The following is a 16,111-nucleotide window of genomic DNA, read 5'->3' as shown; positions in this document are numbered from 1 at the left end:
AAAACACCAACATTCAGGGGCATTTTAGACAATGTTTTTTTTCTGGGCACTACTCTCTCCCTCTCTGCTCCATGTAGACACTGGGCACCCTGTTCAACACAGATGGTCTCCCATCTCAGTGATTGCTCGTAGTTGTCAAAGCAGATGCCAGTTGTAGAGTTTGGTGCAGATGCTGCTTTTGGGGAGAACATGACCTTCGTCATTAAGATCCATTCACACTGCCTGCGTTTGATAAACAGAAAACTGATCAAATTCCAAGTGTTGCTCACAGTTTACTGTCTTCTGGGGTCCAGCTTGCAGGGGCAGTTGAGATATAGATGAGACAGCAGTATAATGGACACTGCCACCTGCCACCATTTCCGTCTCAGCCTGGGTCATGATGAGTGAGTGACCCCATTCAGAATCTGCACTCAAAGGTTGCCTTTGACTTTTCCATCTTCAGGGAACTGGCTCATTAAAGGTAATCATTCCATGCAGTGTGTGGACCTGATGGTCACAAAGCCACCCTAAAACCACTTCAGACGTGGTCAGAGCATAGCTGGAGACATTCTAGAGCAGGGGAAGTACTGCTGATGTCAGGTCCTACCCTGATAAACCTTAGTATAGACACAGTGTTTCCCGATAGCATGGAAACCTGACCGCTTCCTTGGGGTCCCGAAGCGTCCTTCAGGTGACCTCCATTCGTACTGCTAGAGAAAGGTTTACTTTGATGCCATAAGTTGACATCCTTTCTGACTAGATTTCCTGCTATAGTTTGCTACTACAAATATAAGAACAAGTGGAATGAACAGAAAATATCTCCCACATATAGAGTTCAGAGTGGAGGGCAACACTTCCTTAGGATGGACATTGCTTCAGCCTTTCTTCTTGCTTCTCACGGTCTTTTTACATCTGTAACAGGGGTGACACATTTGAAGTTATGAGTCTGAGAAGGAATGGCAAAGACTGAAGACTAGTGCTGTTATATTTTTGCACTTTGTGACTTGTTAGGTTCTCTTGTAAATAGGTATTTTAATGAAAAATTTCTTTTCTACTTATGTCCAAGTTCTAAAATGCTTAACGTAAATGACAATAAAACTAAGAACATTAAAGTCAGTCACAACCATACCCGGGAGAAATTATTCATATTTTCAGTATTGATTCTTCTAATTGTGTCAGTGTTCAAAGATATTGTCTTTCTCGCCTGCCTTTCCTTGTACAAGGAACAGAGTTTTGAACAAGAAACCCAGAGTCAGGAATATACGTGAAAAGAAATGGTTGTTTAGGAACAACTTATTTAGTTTTAAGTCTATTAATCTTAACCTCCTTAAAAAGCAATGCAGCACCAGCCTGTCAAGACGAGCAAGGTACAAGATCAGAAACCTGGAGCCTTGGCAATGCTCCTCCAGGATGGATCAGGGCCCCAGGGGGGAGAGGAAAGAGAAAAAAGATGAAAGGAACTCAAGTGTGAAGAAGGTAGTGGCTGCTCTACAACGTAGACTAAGCATACTTTGAAAGGCATACTTTATAGGAAATAAAGAAAGGGTCAGCATCATTTGCTAGGCCCTGCGGGTGTATTACTAACCTAAAAGTCACATTTGCTTGCTTGTTTGTCTGTTGGTCTGTCTGTTTCTGGCGAGAGCCTGACTTTCAGCTATAGTGTGTGTGTGTGTGTGTGTGTGTGTGTGTGTGTGTGTGTGTGTGTGTGTGTGTACCACCATATACATTATAGCTATTTGACTATAAAGGTTTTATATATATATATATATATTTGTATACATATATGCACATATATGTGTGTGTATATATATGTGCTATTATACACTTTCTAAAGTTACAACTATATTGCAATGACATTGCTGCCCACCTTTAAGAGTTTAATATTGTATACATTGTAATCTCACTTAACACATGTGTAATGATTCTTTCTGGTAATTGTGTAAAACTTCAAATGGATACATCACTGTTTGTGTCACTGATCCTTTCATAATTGATTTCAATTTCAGGATTTGTTTTTCAATTATAAGCAAAGCTAACCAAACACTGTTAATGTATCTTGAGTTTTTTTTTTTTAAATACTAATTTGCCTTAGAAGAAATTTGAGGATCAAAGGTTAAAAGCATATTCACAATTCTTAACAAACATCATTAAATCTTCCCAGTAAATATAAATGCTCCTATTTTCTTTTAATCTTCCACATTTTTTAAAGTTTTAAAGTTGAAAGTTGAAATGGTATCTGCATGCCTGCTGGAAAAGTGTTTTAAAATGCACCAAAACTTTAGAAATTCATTTAGCGCTAAGAGTTATAAAAATGTGGTACTCCATAAAAAAAATCATGTAGCTATCTATATGAAGGAGAGGGTATAAGTAGAAACAACACCCACCAATCAAGTGACTGTTTTTCCCCATTACAGGGAAGACTTGCTACTGCAGATGAACTTCTTCAGGGCCAGGATAATGCTGTCTCCATGCATGGCCTCACCTCGGAGCAACTCTATGTTTATCCAGAGGGTCCTAACAGTATCTCTGCTGTTCTACCCAGTCAACCTGAATACTGTTTAAAACTTCTTGAGGAAATATATGTCAGGATAGAAGAGTTTCTATTTGTTTACTATTAACTAAGTATTAAATGCTTTTTAAAAAAGAAAATTCTAAGTTTAATTGAGAATAGGTAAATTAAACAAAGTAAAAAAAAAAATCAACTTCAGTGTCAGAAAACACTCCCTTGCACACAGAGCAAATTATTTATGAAACTGGTTCCACAAACAAAGCAAAGAGAATCTTGTAATCTTTTAAAAGAGTGAGCAGTCACTGCCTCTCTAATTCTCCATCTGAAGACAGCCACTCTTTTTTTTTTTTAAGATTTATTTATTTATTATGTATAGAATGTTGTGTTTGCATGTACACCTACACACCAGCAAAGGACACCAGATCTCATAGATGGTTGTGAGCCACCATGTGGCTTCCTGGAATTGAACTTGGGACCTTGAGAAGAGCAGCCAGTGTTAACCTCTGAGCCATCTCTACAACCTGAATCCTGTCATCTTAGCACAATTGAAAGGAAATGGAGAACTACTCATTGTCAGAGGCTCCAAGTTACACAGTGAATTTTCTTTCTCCCTCTTTGACAATAGGATACTCTCAAAAGAAACTGAGAAACAATGGATTCCAAGGTTGCTTTGAAGAACACACACACACACACACACACACACACACACACACACACACACACACTCATCAGGCCCAGTCAGACAAATGACATTCCTAGATACTGACAGGTCCATATATTTATAGCAGCTCCTTACAGGTCCCCCTCCTTGAAGTGGACACAAAATTCCTGCCCTCATTGAGAAGCTATTTGCAATTCATCCTTTCTGAGAGAGAAAACAAGTTTTCCCAATGGGGTGACACTGGGCATATCATCCATACTCTGAGGTAGGCCACACGCCAAGGTGCTCAGGAATATTTGAAAATATAAAATGGATTCCATGGTTTTGGATTTTTGTTTTGTTTTGCTTTTTCATATGTTGTTGTTGTTGTTGTTATAGTTTGGTGGTTTTTGTCTTTGGGGTTTGGTTTGGTTTTCAGGGGTTTTTTGTTTTTGTTTGTTGGGAGCTTTTTTGGAGAGAAAAAAAAGGAAAAGGCATAAAGTTAGGTAGTAGTGGGGGTGTGGAAGGGCAGAAGGGTCTGATCAAAAATATATTGTCTGCAACATATTTAAATAATTGTAGATTATATAATTATAGAAAAGACTCTCCTCCTTTAGAAGCAGTTTCTCTCTGTGTATGTCTCTCTCTGTCTCTTTCTCACATGTGTGTGCGCCCGCGCGCGCGCGTGTGTGTGTGTGCTGTTGGTTTTGTTCTTAGTGAGGTATTATTACACATTGAAGAGAAAAGTAAAAATATCAGAAATAAAAGGAAGCAAGTTGTGAGACTCTCCCACCGTCTTGATTTATTGTGGTCCCTACCTTCCGTTTAAGCTGCTCACTTCCCATTCATTTATTTTCTTTTCAGTGGCATTGACACCAGCTGGAGAGATGGCTCAACAGTTAAGCACACTTCCTCCAAGCTTCCTCATGGTGACTTAAAACAACCCATATCTCCAGTTCTTATAGGTCAGATGGCCTCCTCTCAACTCTGGCACCAGGCATGTGTGTGGTGCACAGATAAACTTGCAGGCAAAATATTCATACACATAAAATCAAATAAGTCAACCTAAACATTTTTAATTTTAAAAATTAAACTTCAAATTACTAAATTGATCACTCAGGGCTAAGCAAAGAAGTTTCTTCCACTATAAACATTAATGCTTTAGGTGTTACTTACACACACACACACACACACACACACACACACTAGTGTTTCGAGGGTTTGTTCTCCCAATAAAGCATTTACGCACACAATTTGATTTTGTCTCACCTATGTTACACTTCTTAGAAGGAGAAAATACCTTCAAAATGCCTCTGTTGAAGTCTGTTTGAAACTGACCTCTTCCTCACGCCTAGAAGCAGGACCAGGGCAGCCTCCTGCCTTTTGAGCATGTCATTCTCCAAGGAGTTTGTTTTTTCATTTTCTATTTTCTCCTTTCTCTACCTCTGTGTCTCTTCTTTTCTCTAACTCTTCTTTTTTCTCCTGCTCTCCTTTCCTCTCTCCTCTTCTCTTTTTCTCTTCTCCTATTCTACACTTTGTCACTTTCTGCCTTTTCTTCTCTTTTTCCTTCTTTCCCCTTGTAACTTACTTCTTTGTTGAGTTCTACATACAGGTGCCTAGTTGAGAAGGAATAGGACAAACTTCAAGTCTGGAAGCTCTTGGAGGGAGTGGGCTCCATCATGCCATTCCGATTTCTTTCATGTCTGTTGGATCGCACTCTCCACTCTTTGTATTGGCCTGCTCTTCTTCCATAATCATTGTTCATAGAAAATACACAAAGTGTTCTACATCTTCTTTCTCAAGTGACTTTGGGTAAAATAAATGAAACCATTTCTGGAGGGAGAAAACAGAAACTTTGTGATATGCTCTTTTACAGTAAGTCAATTACTTGTTGAGAGTCAAACAAAAGAAAAAGATCACCACATCATTTCTTTCTGCTGTTGTCTTTCTCATGCTACAGGGCAATATGTCAGGAATTCTGAGTGGTGTGGCATGCTTTTAAAATCTTTTTTCCAAAGGAAATTGTTGACAATCTGACCTTTGAGAAGAGTGGCTAAGAATTTGTGGCTAATTTCATATGGAGCCTGAATTTCAGTGCTTTGAATTTTGCTGTTAAGCAAGATCCAATGATATAATGTCCTTTGGATTTGGCAGTTTCCTTGAGTTAGCTTCAAAAAGGTGTTAAATTCTGTTTGCTTCTTTCATATGAAGTTCGGCTTTAAAGTTCCTTCTGAGGACAGCACATCTTGGCCATGTGTCCATGACACATGTGGACATGATGCTGGGCCAATTAGCTCCTACTGATTTCTGCTGCCGCATACTACAAGAGAACAGTGTCATCACTCCAGGCTTAGAAAAGATAAATAGGAAATTAAGGACAAAAAAGTGAGAATGGGGAAAGCCTATATTCAAGCGCTTTCCTTATTCATTTGTTTTTGTGTATGGTACCAAGCTGTTATTCAATGGACAATCAGCTTATGACTTGACCATCCATATGAGTACCTCTTGTCAAAGAAGAAAAACAGAATAAGTGAAATAGCCTCACATATGTTTAATTTTGACCTGTGTATAACAAGCTCCTCTTATGAACAACAACAACAACAAAAGCTTTTTATTCTTTAGGATAATAGAACACCCTTGTTAGTCACCTGGGATTTGTTCTTTCCTTAATGCTCATCCTTAATAACAGAAAAGCTTCATTGGTGAAATAGTCACTGAGGTTCTCTGACATGTTAAACATATCCGAAAGTGTAGAATGAAACATGATGGGGAAACCTTTCCTCTTTCAGGCAATTGCCTGAGGGATGGAAAGGACGAGCAGACGTGTAAGTAATTAATACAGAAATAAGATGACTTAAGTGCTGTCACATATTTAGAAGTAGAAATGGGGTAACTTCAATATCAAATGACTCTAACAGGAAAGTTTTGTGTTTGCTTGCTGTTTGTTTGTTTGTCTGTTTGTTTTTGGTAAGGACAAAGATATTTGCCCTTATGAAGAAGAGACAGAATCTAACACCTACCTGATGGCAAGTCACCAGGGTGTAGAGTCCACCCAGCACAGGAGAACCAGAAGTACAGATGGCAGAAGTTGAGGATCTTTTTCTTTCTTTTTTTCCATACCTGAGACAAAAAGCAAAAGGCATAAATGGAAATAAAACAAACCAGAGAAAGCATAGAGATGCTAGACCTGGTATGTTGGCAAAGCTAAACCTTTTTTTTGGCGGGCCAAGCTAAGCAAGGAGGTTTGGCATATAGTTAAAGTACACTGGGAAATGATCAAAGCGGGTAAGTATGAGAGGATGGTGATATGATTCACAAGTCAGAAAGAACACTTTCACTACGCTAGGTGGAACAGAATCTGAATGAGTGAACAAAGTGTAACCAAACTTCAAGATTTCTTGCAATATCTAAGTAGGAAGTAATGACTGCTTAGTGTAGCAGAAAGAGTAAAAATGCAAGTAGATACCTATTTATCACCCAATACATAATTCAGATCCAAGTGGATTAAAGACCTCAATATAAAACCAGATATACTAAATCTGTTAGAAGAAAAGTGGGAAGAGCCTGGAACTCATTGGCACAGGAGACAACTTCTTAATCAGAACTCCAACAGCCCAGGCCCTAAGGTCAACAATTAATAAATGGGACCTCATGAGTCTGAGAAGTTACTGTAAGGCAAAGGACACTGTCAACAGAACAAAGCAATAGCCTACAGACTGGGAAAAGATCTTCACCAACTCTACATCTGACAAAGGACTAATATCCAAAATATATGAAGAACCCAAGAAATTAAACACCATCAAACCAAATGACCCAATTAAGAAATGTGGTATAGAGCTAAACAGAGAATTCTCAACAGAGGAATATTGAATGGCTGAAAAACACTTAAAGAAATGTTCAACATCCTTAGTCATCAGAGATATGTAAATCAGAACGACTCTGAGATTCCATCTTACACCCATCAGAATGGCTAAGATCAAAAGCTCAAGTGACAGCACATGCTGGCGAGGATGTAGAGAAAGGAGAACACTCCTCCATTGCTGGTGGGAGTGTACATTTGTACAACCACTTTGGAAATCAGTCTGGTGCTTTGACAGAAAACTGAGAATACTGCTACCTGAAGACTCAGCTATTCCACTCCTTGGCATTTACCAAAAAGATTCTCCACTGAACAACAAGGACATTTGCTCAACTATGTTCATAGCGGCCTTCTTCCTATTAGCCAGAATCTGGAAACAACCTAGATGTCTCTCGAAGAGTGGATAAAGAAACTGTGATACATTTACACTATGGAATACTACTCAGCTATTAAAAACAAGGGAATCTTTTATTTGTAGGCAAATGATTCTGAGGGGTTGGGAAGTTGAGCTCCATCTCATGGCTCAAATATCACCTATTAAGCCTCAATTCTTATCATTGGCATGATAAATAATTAAGATTCCCATGCATGGTTACAGAGGATATGTAAACAAAAGAGAAGAAATCAAACTACACAACTTGTAATACAAAGAGACCTTAGACATCATTTACACTACTATACTCATGGAGCATGCTAGAAGTCCAGGACCTGGAAGAGTAGCTGTCCAAGAGCTCCTAATGAAACAGATATGCATGCATATATGTATGTATCTCAGACTAGAAATATATATTTCTAGTCTAATTATTTGTTTGTTCATACATCATATATTACACAGTAAGTATGGCTTTCTACTTTTGCTTTTATTAGACAAAATTAAGTCAGTGGAGTTCCTGCCTTCAAGTCAGTTAAGATCAATGTGAGATTTATATAAGTAAAATAAATTAATATAAGTTATAGTAGGTACCATAATAAAAATAACCAATAGAATTCGATAAAAGTCCAGGGAAGGTTGTGATTTGCTCCATATTGAAGTATTGCACAAAGACTGAACATTTTTTTATATTGGACCCTAAGTGATGAAAAGAAGTCACATAGGCAAAAACTGAGGGAGGTGTGCTTCAGAAAGGAATAACACTGGAGACGTTCAAGGAAACTGCAATATGTCTTGTGGGGGAAGGTGGTGAAAAGATTGTCTGGAATGGGAGCAGCTGACCTGAAGCAGTAGTTGAGTTCGATAAAGAGCTTAAGAACCTACTTAGGTGTCTAGAAAGGGATATGAGGCTTTTAAAGAAGGGAAGCAACATGTTCAAAATTGTTTTCCAGCTGCTCTAGCTGTAGTCTAGGGACAGAGCAGAAGAAAGAGAAATTGCTGATGACCTCATACTCCGGGGGATGCTCACAGCATCCTGGGCTAGTCTGTAGTCTGCTGATGTGTGTGTGTGTGTAGGGGGTGCATGTTGCAGAGTCTTGCAAACTTGCTGAGGATACAACACCAAGGCCAGTATGGTGTGACTTCGGACTTTCATCTTTATCCCACAGCATGCTGCCTTAAGGTAAAAGAGGTCAGGAAATTCAGGGTGGGGAGAGTCACTATTGGAAGAATTGAATAGCTTTTGGGGAAAAAATAAAATTTGACCTAGAGGATTCATTTTATCTTTGTCCCTAAAATCCAAACCGAAAGCAACAACCATGAGTGCCTTTATCCACCCCTTGCCTCTTAGACATCAGAATAATACAAATTCGTTCCCTCTAGCAATGTTGTCTATCTAGACTGAGATTCTATCAGACCTATATTTTGGGTTAAAAGCAAAATGGGCAACATAGCAGTAGTTTCTATTTACTACAGCAATACATCTACTACTAGTGGTGCTCCAGCAATGAACAGCCTGCAGAACACTGTAGGAGCACTCACGTCATGGGGCTGATCTGGAAGTCAGAAGCCCTGGCACCTAGTAAGCCTGCCTGGAAACTCTTGCATATGTTTTTCCCTTCAAACAAAGTCCTCCAATCACAAAGTGCCAACTCTTCATTCCCAGCCATTTTGATGCTCCCTCCAACAGTTCAGCTTATATAGGTTTCCTTTTATATTTAAGTCCATCTGCTTTCAGTTAATGCCAGAAATATATTTCAAGTCATCAACCAAACAAACAATCAAAGTTGACCCCACCTATTAAGAAGGCTCTACAGCCCACTCCACACAAGAGGAAATATGTCAGTGAAGCTATTTTGAAAAAGAACATGAAGTTCCCCTATGTCTTTCTTGATTTTGCTTCTCTGAAAAGACACTGTTGTCACCTGTAATTTATGGCCTTAAGCGAGCTCCTGTCTGCAAGGCTAAAGAAAGATATTAACTAAGCATTGTGCATAAGGGAGGAAGGAAGGCATCGAGAGATCACAGCAGAAACAAACCAGGGCAGGGTGGACTGGGACAAGCAGTCCCTCTCCTTCTGCGAGGGCTGTGTCTGGCCTGTGTCCCTGGTTAGATCGTATATCTGACAATACCCTTCCCTTTAATGCTCTGCAGATCCAAGGTAGACTATCATACTCTAAGCCTGAACACTCTAGGGAAATTATGTCAAGCCGTAACCAAGGAAGTGCAATTGTAAAACTCACCCCAGGAACCAGCTGTCTGGGACTCACTTTTCAGAAACAGCTGAGAATGTACTCCAAAAGGTGGCACTATGAGACTGAGAATAGTGACATGAAGTCCTTCAGGGCAGTGGAGAAGGAGAAAAGAAGAAAAGAGAGGGGTAGAAATCTGCTTATTTTTAGAACCTGTCTCAGGACTCAGAGTAGATCTACACTTCTCAGGAACTCCTATGCAAGGACAACACGTTTGTTTCCCTGTGCCAGTAGCAACTGAGATAACATTTACAAAGCCTCTCTGTCAGGTCCATTCAGTATTGGCATCTGCTGACCTGTGCAGAAGCGTTATCTAAGAACAGAAGAAAGAAAGATAGAAAAAAAAAAAGCAAGATAACATCTGGGAAAAGATAACGAGTAAGCAAAATCCTGAGAAAGCAACTTCAGAGGCAGCTACAAGTATTTACCTGTGCTGATGGGACACGAAACTGAGTCATGCATGCAGCTTTAAGTGGAATTTTGAGATCACCTGGCCAGAAAGTCAGAGCCCTCTGCTAAGAGTTATTTAAAATCTGTGCAGGCATTCTCTCAAACCACAGCTAAGCTTCCAGACTCATTTTTAGAAAAGCTGTAGAAAAATAGAAAAGCCTCACTGTGTCCACAAGACTGAGACATTCTCCTTACTTTCATCCAGGAGTTTCATGGGACAAACATCCAAGTCCAGGCTGCTATCAGGGAGAAGCCACACTCCCTCTCCAGCGAGCATTAGTTCCTGAGCATCGAACAGGTATTTAATGTGGTGCCTGGTGCAAATTGAGACCAAGTTCATCCTCCTTGAACCAGCTCTGAAGGTCAAGGCTAAGCACCCAGTAACAGACCGTCTCCACCATCCTCACAGCAAGAGCTCAGACAACTGAAGGAAACCGACACCTCAGCCTCCAGGAATCCTCAGCGCTGGGTTATTGTGGCTGAAGATCATGTGTGTGTATAATCTCAGATCTTGAAGGGATATTTTTCAATCTGTAACAGCAAAGTGTGCTTCATATTCTTTTCAAATATTTGTAGCTGCTTATTACAAATAAAGGAATAGAGGTTTATGAAAAAGTGCTCGTCAATAATTGTTCACAATTAATCAGAGACCATGTTTTGACTCTAAGTCTATGTAGAATCTTTGATAAACCGTAGAGTTTAAAAATATTTTATTCAATATTCACACCTGCACATAACTTGCTTTGATGGAATCTAAACCCAAGCCCTCCCTTCTAACGTCTCACCCACCCTCCTACATCCTCCACCATTTTCCTCCTCAATTCAGTGTTATTTTGAAAAAATACATACTTAGTCCATTTAGCACTGCCTGCTTGTACAGGAGCATGAGCATAGGGCCATCCATTGACTGGAGTGTGGGTCGCTTCTTAGAGCCCAGATACCTGAATAAAACTGACTCTCCCATAGCAACCATCAACTATCAACAATTTCTCAGATATTGATGGTACTTCATGAGTCCCTCCCTCATCAATGGTGGGATTTTAGGATGGTTTTGGTTTGAATTTTGACCTGGTATAAGCGTTGCACATGCACGACCAGCCACTATGCGTTCATGTGTACAACTTCATAGTCATGTCCGGCAAATACTGTTTTGCTATAAGCATCACTCATCCTGTCTCTGTCAATCTGCCCTCTTTTATGCCATGACTCCTGAGCCTTGTGAGAGGGGTGTGTGAGGTTGATGTATCATTTAGAGATGATCACTCCACAGCCTCTCTTTGCATGGTGACCCATTGTGGGTCTCTGTATTAATGGACATCTACTGCAAAAAGAAGCTTTTCTGAAGAGGGTTGGGGGATGTGCTAACCAATAAGCTTAGGGGGACAGTTTGTCACTGTGTCCACTTACCAGAATAATAGTATTAGGTTCTCCCCTAGTGTCTATGACCTAACCAGCCTCCTTCATGGTGACTTCCCATGGTACTTTACAATCTCCCTCTTCTCCTTGGCCTTCTCTGCTCTACCCAGGACCTCCTCTCTGTGATCAGAAGTCCAGCCCTAACTCTCCTGCCCAGCTAGTGGCTGTTCAGCTCTTTATTAACTAATCAGAGATGATGGAGAACAATTTTTACACAACATTGAGACAGGAGATTCTTTATAGAAATGACAGTGCCCAAATCCGGACTGCAACCAGATCTCTGGGCACAGAAATCAGCATCTGAATACACAGTGCACAAAAACATGTCCCAAGAGTTCTAGGCACATAAGAAATTCTGCCTCAAAAAAATAAGATGAGTAGTGCCTAAGAAAGAAACAGCTAAGGTTGTCCTCTGCCAAATGGACATGCACACATGTATACCTGAATGCACACACACACACACACACACACACACACACAAACACACACACACACATAAACACAGGAAAACACATCAGAACATGTGTACACACCCAAGTATAAGTAAATAGATAGATAATAAATAAATTTTGCACTGTTTTAATAGAGATTAAAATTTTCAAAATTTCAAAACTTTATAAAACTTATATGAAAAAAAATATGAAAACCTAAGGAGCTATGAGCTCTTGCCCACTTTAATTTGCACATCAATTCTTGTGTTGTTGTGTTGTTGTTTTGCTTTTGAGAAACTGATTATAGTTGATTTTCTGCACTCTCTGCTTCTCACATGGAAAATTTCCTGAAGAGCAATCTACACTGGAGATGATCCACACGGTGTGAGCTGGGCCAAAAGCGCAGATGCCATTGACTATACACAGAGCAGGCATTTCCTCCACTGCCTCTGTAAGTCCTCAGGAAGTAGGAATGTGTCCTCCCCAAACATTATCAACATAATATTGTCAAGAGGGGGAACTTAAAGGGGTGACTAGGTGGTGAGGGTCCCTCCTCCTATAAAGAAGTTCCAAGCACTGTGTATTAATGACTGTTCTATTGCTGAAATTAAAACACAATGCAATGTCCAGGGCAATGTATAAATAAAACATTTAATTCAGATTATGGTTTCAGAGGGTTAGGAGTCCATCATGGTGGAGAAGAATATTGGGAGGAACTGCATTAGAGAGCTTACATCTCAAACCTCAAACAGGAAGCAAAGAAAACAGTGAGAATAGCAGGAGTCTTTTGACACTTCAAGGCCCGCCTCCAGTGAAGTACCTCTTCCAACGCGGTCACACCTCCTAATCCTCCACTAACTGGGGACCAAGTTGAAAACCATGAGCCTATGGGGCCCTTCTCATTCACCTGCTACACAGTGTTTGATAAGCCTGCCCTTCCTCCTCCTGCCATGTGAGGACACAGCAAGAGGGCTGTGAACTTCCCAATCCCCAGAAACAAGAAAGGAAGATTGTGGTTTTTATATATACCCAAGCTAAGGTATTCTGTTATAGTCCAAATAAACTAAGTTCTCCTTTATGTAAAACTGCTGCCACTTTCTCAGAGTGCTCCTCTTCTCATAGAAGTTGTGGGCCTTGTGGAAAACCTAGGGCTGATTCCTTTCATAAACATACATACGTACATACATATATGTTTTGATAAAACATATCTCTGTGTGTAGATATGTTTTATCAAAACATATATATATGCTTACACACATCGGTAATATATATTATAAAATATGTATTTAGGTTGAAGTTAATTATTACTTAAAATTAGAAATATTAATTTAGAAAAACTTGAATGGGAATAATCAGCACAAATGTTATACAATCAGTTGAATTAATCGACCTTCTGGAACCACATCAAAATATACTTTTATGCTGCAGACTCTGATTACAAATTCAGAAAACAACACTCTTATACCATCACGTTTTATAAAGAGAAGAAAAAGCCTTGCTGCTCCTCTAGCGTAAATAATTGAAATAAAAATGGTGTTGAGCAGGCATGGTGGTGTGTAGCTTTCATCTGAGCGCTCCAGGGGCTGAGGCAGGCAGATCTCTATGAGTTCAAGGCCAGCCTGGTCTACATAGTACATTTCAGAACAGTCGGAGATACAGTATAGAGAAACCTCGTCTTTTTAAAAAAATTGTTTTTAAGATGACTGTTAAATTTACAAGGAAAATCTGCAAACTTTATTCATATATAAATTTTAACTATTAAATATTTTATCTTATACAGGTAATATCTAACTTTTTAGAATTTAGACACTCATTAACACACACATACACACACACACACACACACACACACACACACACACACACACACATACACACTCCTACATGCCAGGTAAAAGGCATTCATGTAGAAGAAAAGTTCTAACCTAGCATCTTTGGGCGACCTGGTCGTGAGTTAGCAAACTAGCCAGTGGTCTTCACTTTATTCACTGAGCACCAGCAGGCTTGTACCATCTATTTGGTGAGCCTTATAGGTACAGATCTTACTCTTGAGAATTGAGATCGCAGGCTCATTTAAAAACAGAAAGCATAAGTTTCTACCATAGTTTCCTAACTATGTTTAATATAGAGCTGACATTTATCTATCTATCTATCTATCTATCTATCTATCTATCTATCTATCTATCTATCTATCTCTTCACACAGTAAGTCAGAAGAGTGACAGTTCTCTCTGTGTGTCTACACCTCAAACATCTATATGGTACTAAGGTTCTCCCTAATGAACTCAGCACAGAGGTTGTGGGTTTCACTCGGGCATTCAGGATATTCATCTGTAAAGTGGTACTTACGTTTTATAGTCTGCCAACATTTGTCCAAGTATATCTTGAGTTTTACAGATCAAGAACCCTGTATGTGTCAATTGTTGCTTACTTTTCAGGCCTTGCTTCTCTATGAAAATGGGGGAAAGATTTTTCATACTTCTTAAAACATTATGAAGGGTATGTTCACCCTGGATTCTTCTGTATTTTACAATACATAAAGAAAATGTAAAAATAAGTGAGTTTTTTTTTTTTTAATTTTCAGGATGATTTGTGGTAGAAACGAAAACCAAGAATTATGATCAAAGTAACCTATAGAGCTTACAGATGGATAATCCCTAGACCAAGCACATGCCTGTTGAAGATTAAAATTTAAAGGTACACATTAGAGTATCTCTTCCAAAACTTCATAGGCTGTTACAGTGGTCTTGCAGGCTTGTGGATGACTGGTTTAGATGGAAACTAAATATGGGTTTTTGATAAATGTTGAAATCTCAAAAGATATGGGCAATAATTTCTCCATCTTCCCCATGCCTTCTCCAATAAAGAAAAGTCTGCAACTCCTTACTCCATATCTGCAGTGTCTTTATTCCTACTTTATTGTGCCTGTCTAATGATGCAAGGAGGGAAATCTGCACTGATTGAACCATTCAACTCTTGTGCTCTGCAGCATCCACGGGGGAAACCGGAAGCTTGTGTGCTTGGGCTTCTTCTTATAAACCTTCTCTGCGTCCAGTCTGCTATTGGGTTTATATTCTTGTAACTATGCCATGTACCACACAGCACTCCAGCTACTTCTCTGGAGGTTACTAGTGCCCTCCGTGCTCTTAATTCCAACTCACATCTGATCTCTATGGGGTGTGATAATTTCACTCCATCCAGAAAAGCTGACTTCCCTTGCCTTGACTCCTCTTGCCTAGTATGCTTTTTCTCCTTTTAGCCTATTGGATGTCACATCCTTCAGACACACTTCTTTATGAGGACCTCATTTCATCTGATATCATCATCATCATCATCATCATCATCATCATCATCATCACCACAACACTCAAAGCCTCAATCTTGAGTCCCCTTCTCCTCCTAGCCTACACTTTCTCTCAAAATTATTTACTTTGCTTCTTGTATAGATTCCATCTTTATGATAAGGGTCCATAATATCTCTAGGTTGCCTCTTTACAGTTCAGGATATGGAATTTTCTATTACTTGAAAAAATATAGATCATCCTTTCCATTATAGACTGCCTTGCTGCTTTCAGTCTACCACCAAGCTTTGCCTATTCTTGCCTTCTGGGTATCTCTGTAAACCATCCATTGCATTTCCATCATCAATGCCCACGTGCAGCCCACAGGCATCTCTAGACCAGACCCCCGAGGCTCTCTTTGTTTCCACTCTGTGTTCCTATAGTCTTGTTCCTGCCCTCAATGGATCAGCTAAGAGAGATATGTAAAGCTTATCAGATGGTAAACCTCGAATTTTTTAAACTTCTTTATTGGGGTTTCCAGGCTTGTCCTATACAATTGTCCCACTTCTCCCAAAGTAGCCACACTGCCCTTCCTAAAATTCCTGGAAATTGCCAAGATCTTTTCTTTAATATGTTTCTCATGCAGTCTAAAGCCCTGGTACCCCTCTGAGGCTAATCTCGCGTCCTTTGGAAGTCCCCAGAGAAGCCTCCTCTGACTCAGAACACATGCATGTCTCAGAACATGCCACTTGTTCACTCATATTTTCCTCTGTGTGACTATGCATGCCCACATACAAACCATGGACTCCAGAAAAACCATAAAACATCACTTGACATACCACTGTAAAGCCCATGAGACCTTGACATTTACTAAGTGTTCAATAAACATGTGCGTCACCGATAAACTAATGCATTGATGTATGAA

This window comes from Acomys russatus, chromosome 14 (genome assembly GCF_903995435.1).
Source record: "Acomys russatus chromosome 14, mAcoRus1.1, whole genome shotgun sequence".
Classification (NCBI taxonomy): domain Eukaryota; kingdom Metazoa; phylum Chordata; class Mammalia; order Rodentia; family Muridae; genus Acomys; species Acomys russatus.
Note: the sequence above shows the minus strand (reverse complement) of the source record.